The sequence below is a fragment of the Pteropus vampyrus genome, unplaced genomic scaffold (assembly GCF_000151845.1).
Source record: "Pteropus vampyrus isolate Shadow unplaced genomic scaffold, Pvam_2.0 Scaffold124, whole genome shotgun sequence".
NCBI lineage: Eukaryota > Metazoa > Chordata > Mammalia > Chiroptera > Pteropodidae > Pteropus > Pteropus vampyrus.
The window spans coordinates 522,762-530,813 of record NW_011888905.1 but is presented as its reverse complement, the minus strand read 5'-3'; the positions used below and the strand labels follow the sequence as shown (position 1 = coordinate 530,813).

Here is an 8,052-nt window from a genome sequence, read left to right as displayed (position 1 = left end):
GTCCTCTCTGAATTCTGCGTACAGACCCACAGGACCTGCGGCGGTGGACAGGGTTCCCGGCCCAGCCCAAAGCAGGCAGGAGGGGTGGGAGGCGGGTTCGTAACCCCTGGGCGGGGGTGTGTGTGGGGGTCCTGGATGGGGGAGCGTTAGACTTAAACCTTTGAATTGAAGACATTGACACTCTATCGAATCCCTCTTTTCATGATGGGGGTGGGGCGCTCTCCTCACTTTCCAAAGGGAGAAAGTGGGCTGTTTTTAAAAAGCTCTCAGGTTCCCCTCTGTGTTGTGCAAGGCAGGGGGTCTGGCCCTCAAGAATAGGGATTAGGGAAGAAGGGAGACCCCCTCCCCCGCAAGCCTGCAAAGAACCCCAATAGACTTGGCAGCTGAGGACATTGAGATAATTTGTTTTCAAGGAAAACAAGCGTTTGTTTATTATTCTACGCTCCAATAAAGAGATATATTTTAGCCCATGAAAATTCTAGGTCCCTTCCAGTAACAACATTAACAGGTGATGATACAGACAAACACCCTCTCACTGGGAACTCAGATAGACGCGGAAATGAAATAACTGACTTCAGTAAACACTTTGACTCATCTGATGAGCCAAAGATTTGAAACAGAAAAAAATGGATGGCAAAACTTAAAACAGAAACTGAGGGAACGTACTAGAACATATATATTATTTTGCCGTGTTGTCCTGATGAGCACCCCGCTTCTCGCCCCATCTAAAGCTGGCGGCGGGTATTCTGTTGTCAAGCTGGCTTCATGGCTACACGTTTTCCTTTAGTTCCAAGCAATTGCAATTTTTTTTTCTTGAAAGAAAACGCTGAATAAATATTCTGCTCATCTATTATAAGTGTATTTTATCTTTAGAGGCGAAGGAAGTATGACAATTCACCAGAAATTTCTGTTCAAACACACGTCTATGTATATTGCTAAACGTCAAAATGCAGCACAGTATTTTGCAGACGCCGTGGGATGACCTTGATCCTGAACCGCAACCAGATAAGTCTAACCAACTGTCAAGAAGAAACTGACATGTAATTAACCAAACTGTATCAGCGATGGCTAAGCCTCCCTTCCCAGAGACAGAGCTTTGAAAATGACCCCCCCGCCTCCTTTACTTATCCGAGTAAAACTAAAAACTTCATCTTTTAACAAGAGTGTTCCTTTGGCTCGGACACTCCCAGCAGCAGCCCCGTTGTGCTTGGTTACAAAGGGGCGATACGGATTATTTAAAGTCCAGCGGGGAATGAAAAACGAGCCATTGTCTTTTACACCCAGGATCACCCCGTGGTTTCATGGAATACGGTTTCTTCAACATTTGGAAACTGCATCTACTCCTTACTGATCGTGTCCCCTGGGGATTAACAGCCTAATAAGATTAGTGATGGGTGAATAAGCAGCCATTGAAAACCACTGTAGACCTGCCTGCCTCCCACCAGTGTGACTTTGGTAAAGGAATGAATAAATTATTAAAGATGGACAAACAACCAAAGCACCTTTGTCACGCGAAAGCATTTTGGTAAAAATAACATGAGAACGTGACACTCCGTTCTGGTTCTGTGTACAACAGGCCCCCTCTCGTCAAACCCAGCTAAGCGTGCGTAACCAAGAAAACAGCCGCTGGAGTCTCGATTGCTGGGCTGCCGGACCGCTCTGGGCCCCTGGTTTATGAATCAGCAGCACGTAAATTTGATGACTGCGATTCAGTTCTCGAATGTGATCACTCAAGTTGAATCGATCAAATCTGAAGTCCAGACCCCAGGTCATCGGACACCAGGTCCCTCCGCCCGCTCCCCCCACCCCAGTGTGATCCCACCCTCCTGACCATTTGGCAGAGGCCAAAGGCAGAGAAACAAGCAGCCCTTCTCCAGATCCCTGTGGCTCTTACTGAGAAGACTTACCCCAGACTTCAAAACCAGGCGAAAATCTCTCTTCACGTCCTTTCGGGCTGTGTTAGAGTCACCTCAGCGCCCTGTGGGTCACCGACGCCCAAGGCAACTATGGACAATGGAACAGAATGCGAGTCACATATACAATTTTAAGTTTTCTGATACCGCGTTGAAAAAAAGTAAAAAGAAATGCATAACATTAATTTTAATATATTTTATTTAACTTGACATATATCCAAACTATTATCACTTTAACGTGTAATCAATATTTTGAAAAATGGGATCGTCCATATTCCTTTTCCAGATGGTAAGTCTTCGCGGCCTGGCGTGTACTTTCCAGGCCTAGAACATTTCCGTTCAGGCTACATTACAGATGCTCAGCGGCCACCTGTGGCTAATTGGCGTCTCACAGGACAGCACGGCTGTGGCGGAGATGACTTGCCCTTCACGCTTACTTCTGACTCGGCCCAGAATATGTGCAATTAGGCGTTCACTGGTCAAAGATCGATAGGTTAATAAAGGTTTCTCCAGTAGAGATGCAAGTGGATTCTCTCCGGTAGAAAAGAAAACCCTAAAAAAAAAAAAAAAAAAAAAGTTACCATCTTACTGCTTAATGGAGCATTAGCCAATTTGGCGGACCGTTCACCCTTCCAGCAGACTTTCTGTCCCCAGACCCTGTTCTGACCTAACTTTGTCTTCATCCGGGAACCACGCCTTGGCCCACACCTGAGCTCCGAGCTCGCTGTGCACAGTCCTGGTATCAGGCCTGTTTTTATCTTTCTGAACTTTGAGCCTCCACTCATCCTGAGGGCTCTTGGGAAACTGTTCTAAAGCAGAAGCTACAACACGTTTTGACCATCAGCTTTAAAGCAGCCTTAGACCCGGGAGGCGCCCCGTAGAGCCTCTGGCTTTGAAATAAGATTTACCGACAGCAGGACTGCAAAAAGCTCGTTAAAATGCGCTCTAAGGGAAAGTCCAGATTAAGGGTGATCTTTCCACTCAAAATGGACGTCCCCAAGACAGCCAGCCTGCAACTGAGGACAGTTAAATATCGCAACAACGTAATTTGTGTGTTCTCACATGTCTGGGAAGCCGGCGGGCGAAGCTTAAGTGTGCAGAGCAGGATGTCCAGTCCGAAAGGCTGCGACGGAGCCAGAGAAAGAGGCACATGGGGCCAGGAAGGCACGGCCACGGGGCCAGAGCTGCTGGGTCGGGTGTCGGCTTAGGGCGGCAAGGGTTTTTCTCACTGCCTCGTTCCTCCATGCCCGGATAGGGTTCCGTCCACTTTGCCAGGCAGCTAGCCCGGTGTTAATAAACCTTGTTACAGACCCCACCTGGGAGCCATTAAAACCTTTTCTCCCTGGCTCACTGAGGGATGAGACAGGTAATAGCAGCCATGGCACCACATGCCTGCAGGTGGCCAGCGCGGCCGAGCCGATGATGCAGAATGCTTTCGAGGCCAGATCTTCCACTCACGGCGAGCGGGTGACCTTGCCAGGTTTTCAGCCGTCCCCAGGTTGATTCCCTCCTCTGCAAATGGGAGGATTAAATTAGGTCAAATGCACAGTGCTTGGATCAGGGCTGACACAAAGTAGTCTCTTGTTTGAGGTTTATTCTCATTGGACTCCTGCTCCATGGGACCCTACAGCTTTGGGCTGACCCTGAGGAAGGTGGTACTCTCCTTAGTTTGGAGGGCGGGCGAGAGTAGGTCAAGTCCAGCAAGCTGGGTCACTCCTTCCAGTTACGTGCACTTCCCCTGCCGTATCTGAAAGGTCACGGGACCTCGGCACTGTCCCAGGGAAGTCCAACAGGAAGAGAGGAAGTTGGACCATCAGGAAAGGGAGGTGTGTGTGTGCGTGTGTGCACATGCGTGTGGAGTTGTAGGTGAGCACAGAACCAAGGACCAGCGCTGTCGCTCAGAAGCTACCCCGCATCGCTCTGCTTGGAGCTCACTCTCTGGCCCCCACTCGGTGGAAAAGATTATGGTGACAGTCACATCGTCATCCAGTCCCTGCCTCCTGCATCCCAGGGGTGTGCGTACCTTCAGCGTCAGGCAGGTGTAGCTGTCAGGGAGAACTGTGTGTCGCCAATACACAGGAGCGACCAAGGTACAGCCACGCCCTGTGTGTTTTGCTGCCGAACTTACCTAAACCTGCTTACGTCAGACAGAGCTCTGACTGGGACCTAAGGATTCATAGTTACACTTCAGCCGATACACAGATTTCTGATGCTCTCACGGTTGATGGTGATACCGCTTCTATGTTCCTCTCAGTTTTATTTTAAAAGTCCAAGAAAAATAGAGGCACTGTAAGGTGATTATCAAAAGGGCTGACCCGGAAGCTGGAATGACTGGGTTTGAGTTCGCCAGCTCGGTAAACTTGGGCAAGTTAACTCACTTCTCTGTGCCTCAGTTTTCCGATCTATAAAGTGTCAAGAATGGCTCCTGTTTCATGGGTTATCATGAAAAGTAATGAGTTAACATTTATATAGTCCTTAAAACAGTACTTAGCATAATGCACGTACAAAATTATACATTTACTACATATATACTAAGAGTTTTTAAATTGCATGCACATTCTAATAACTGCAATGTGGCACAGTTCTGACACCGTTGGCTTGAGCGTCAGTAACACTAATAAGGTAACAGTGACCTGCGCACTTCCTGTGCCCAGGCGCCACATGCAGTCTCATTCCCTGCTCACCACCGTCTGTGACTACCACTGTGGCCACTACCGCTTTGCGAACAACGGCATGGACGCCGAGAACTCAGATTTGTCCTAGGGCATCTCTGCAGACTGATGGCAATTCATGTACTCTACACGCACGCGTGCACACACATACACATTAAAATATGAACGGAAGTCAAAGATAAGACTCGTTTTTATCTGTAAGGTGCATAAGGTGAAAATACACCCTATTAACTGCCTGCTAATCCATCTAGTGAGTTTAAGGAGAAGGCTTTCACCCCAGCGAGGACATATGGGGCGGGGCGGGGCGGGGCGGGGGCGGGGCACACACCCTCCCTAAGGATTAAAGCTGTTTACAATACGTGGTGCTCTTTGGTCCGATGGTCACTAGATGGCGCTCCGAACAAACCAACGCCTTTTTCTTCTTTATTTTTTTAGAAGCTCTGTTCCAATTTCCCCTGACCTTTATGTAATCATTAATCTCTAGTTATACACTTTTGGCGAACAAAAATGATTATCTCCATCTGACATATGATGACCCCGAAGCCACTGGAAGCCCTGAGACCACGGTAGGCCCGCAGGCCAGCAAGAACACGGGAGAAACAAACAGTGCTTCCTGTCTGAGTGGCCTAGGAAAATCGAGACGGAGGACTCGGTTCAGCACTGATGGCCCCCAACGTGCTGGGCTCAGGGAATGAGGGAGTAAATAGGACGCGCTCTGCTCTTACAGCTGGGTTTGGAGGATGGGGACCTAGGAGAAGGTAATGGTGGCCGAGACAAAGGTCAGAGCGACCGTGAACAGGAGGAGACCGCTGGACTGAGTCCAGACAGAGACACAGAGTCCTACGAGGGCACCTTTCAAGATGCTAAATTACTTCTTATTTTTACACTAAAATGGCCATCATGAGAACGAAAGTGACAGGAGAAAAAGCTATCGTGCGAAGAAAGGAGACCGCCCGTCGGCCTCGCCTGACAGGGAACAAAACCATGAGGTTCCTGGTTATGGTCTGTCGGTCCTGACGACCATGACGACAATAATAAATCTATGAGACGCCGTGCACTAATAAGACTAAGACGATTTGAGGGGTTTGTGACTTTGCGGTGAGCCGAGGACCAACCCGGTACGTCGATTGCAACCCACGCGTGCACGCGCGCGCGCGCACACAGAACCCCAGGCGTGACTGCACTACCGTGCGGGTTGTATGGAAGTCCAGCAGAAAAGGCTCCCCGCATTGTTTCCGCAACTGTGAAACCCGAAACAAAAATTGATTACTAATTAAAACCACCCGATTTATAACGAGTACGCACATAGCCACACGTGTGTTTTGCTTGTAGAATGCCGGTCCAGCCCCTCCTGACAGTCAGACGCTAGACGGCTCCGCGGACAGGGATTAGAGGCCCAAGTCTGCACAAGGCTCTTTGGCGAATGGGAAAGCGATGCATTTTTTCTGCGGTTGTGGAGGTGTTGCTGAGGTGTGTGAGCTGCAGCTGTGAGGCTGAGCAGCCCCGCTGTCCGCGGGAATGGCACTCAGAAGCCCCAGGCGGGGAGGGCCGGGAGCTGACGACCGACCGGCTTGCTCTGCCCGGCCCGCCGCGTCGCACGCGGAGAAGCTGGTGCTGGGGCTGGACGGCGCCGCGGGGCTCCAGGAGGCTTCTGAAAACAGGTGGGTGGCTCCTCTCCCACTTTCCTATTGCGGCGGGTCCGAGTCGGCCTCGCGTTGGTAACAGGTCCAGAGCGAGGCCGAGGCTCCTGGGCCGGGACCGCAATTGGAGGGTCCTTACTTTGAGATTCAGCTCTCAGCGTTCCCGCAGCCTCCCGCATCCTCGGATGTGGCGGAGACCCACGGTTGGTTGGGAGGCGCTGGCACGAGCACCTGCAAGAGCTCACGCGCATCTCTCCAAGCGCCCGTGTACACCTGCTGGGGCCGCCAGGCTCCCAGCTGCACTTTCTTGGGGGAAAGTTCAGTCAACGAGGAGATAACTTGGCTCCAGCTGCTTCTCCTTCTGGTGACCCGAACCGGCCCTTCAGGAGGACCAGGCGGGTGAGTCTCTGGCCGGACCCCTGCGCTCGTCGCTCCCCTCCCCTCCCCTCCCCTCGCGCCTCGAGCATCTCCCCCGCAGGCCGGTCATTTTCCAGGCCGCCTGAATTTGTTCCTACGCAAGGTGTTCTCTCTCCCTCTTAAAATATGTAATAAGTAAAATGATAATAACGCCCCGCACTCCCTCTCCTCCCCCCAAACGCGGGTCTGAACTGCGCTGGTCAATTGAAAAGACCCGCAAATGAGAGGGTCACCCGCGTGTGAAAGGCCCAGAACGGGCGGCTGGAGAGGGGCAGGTAGGCGGGTTCGAGGGTGCCGAGGCCCGGGCGGAGGGGCATCGGGGGATTCGGGTGCGACGCCTGAAAGCTACAGGGTTTGTTTGCGGAGAACGGGAAATGTTCCAAAACTGATTGCGTTAATGGCTGCACATGGAGGTTGTGAATATACTAAAACCTATGGAATCTCACCCTTTAAATGGGTAGATTGTATGAAATGTGAATTATCTCAGCAGTAAAGCTGTTACCAAGAAAAAAGTAGTACAACGGACCCCAATATTCACCACATTCCCAACTGCCTTTCATACCCCTACAGTTAGGAGGGCCTCATTTCTAGGTTTGATTTTTTTGCCCTCAGATGGCCAAAATTTGCACATGTGCTTAAAAAGATATTGCTTATTGGATTTGTTAGTGTTCGAAGGTTTTAGGACATTCACGTGTGAAGTTTCTTACTATGGTTTGAAACGTCTGTGGTAGTTCCCAGACTGTGTTGCACCTGCGAGTTGGGGCGAAGGCTTTTCAGTTCCCTATGGAACTACCCGATGGAAGTAAAGTCTGTGAAACTCTATTAAATTCTGCCAATCGTGAAAAATGTGTCGGTAGGATCTAATGTGTTAATCTTATTGTGTTAAGACAAAGGTCTCTCGGTCTGGGCGGTTCTTACGGCTATTTTTGCTAAATGTTAAAATGTAACAGTGTCTGGCAGACTCAGCTGTAACTGGATCAGCCTGACCGGAAACCAAGCCGAGGAGTTTAGGGACCCGCAAGAGGAAACCGACGCGTCATTTACCGAACAGTGTGTGAACGTAAACCGTGGGATGTTAACCCCTCCACTACTTTGCTTGTCACAATAAAACTGCCTGAGGACGACCAGGTCTGGCTCTGGAACAGAGCACCCCAAGCGGTGAACGCCTTGAATTGGGTTATGTTATGTTTCAGTGAACAGCTTTCCTGTTGTTGACTTTCTCGTTTACTTCCCGTTTCATACAGTCTGCCCATTTAAGGGGTAACCACATAATGAAACCGAAATTCTAAACTGAATAACAAGACTGGCAAATTGAACTTAAAGCAAACGCTTGCAAAACGTATAACTGAATTTGAAAATCATTCAGAACGTAAGGATGGAGATGGGGAAACCCTCACGCACCCTTCCCCA

At 50.1% G+C, this 8,052-nt stretch overlaps 2 protein-coding genes and 1 long non-coding RNA gene across 7 annotated transcripts in view; 1 reads left to right on the top strand and 2 right to left on the bottom strand.

Annotated features, from left to right (window-relative positions):
* The window catches only part of LOC105296406 (histone H1.2-like), a 28,610-nt gene that overhangs the window by 2,172 nt on the left and 18,386 nt on the right, over positions 1 to 8,052 (bottom strand). The window lies entirely within an intron of this gene.
* LOC111743871 lies at positions 2,095 to 6,643 on the bottom strand. Of its 2 annotated transcripts, XR_002781913.1 has the most exons (4): positions 5,891 to 6,643; positions 4,042 to 4,338; positions 3,265 to 3,425; positions 2,095 to 2,466 (listed from the first exon to the last, which is right to left on the bottom strand). It is a non-coding gene; the product is annotated as an uncharacterized LOC111743871 (long non-coding RNA). The 2 variants fall into 2 exon arrangements; XR_002781914.1 differs by lacking the exon at positions 3,265 to 3,425.
* Positions 6,538 to 8,052, top strand: part of HFE (hemochromatosis) — an 8,472-nt gene continuing 6,957 nt past the window's right edge. The window contains exon 1 of one of the 3 annotated variants that reach the window (XM_011366349.2): positions 6,538 to 6,624. The gene's annotated coding sequence lies outside the window, so the exon portion shown is untranslated. Of the gene's footprint in view, positions 6,625 to 6,969; positions 8,012 to 8,052 lie in introns of those variants that run through there. The other 2 variants (XM_023534394.1, XM_011366350.2) reach the window with 2 other exon arrangements.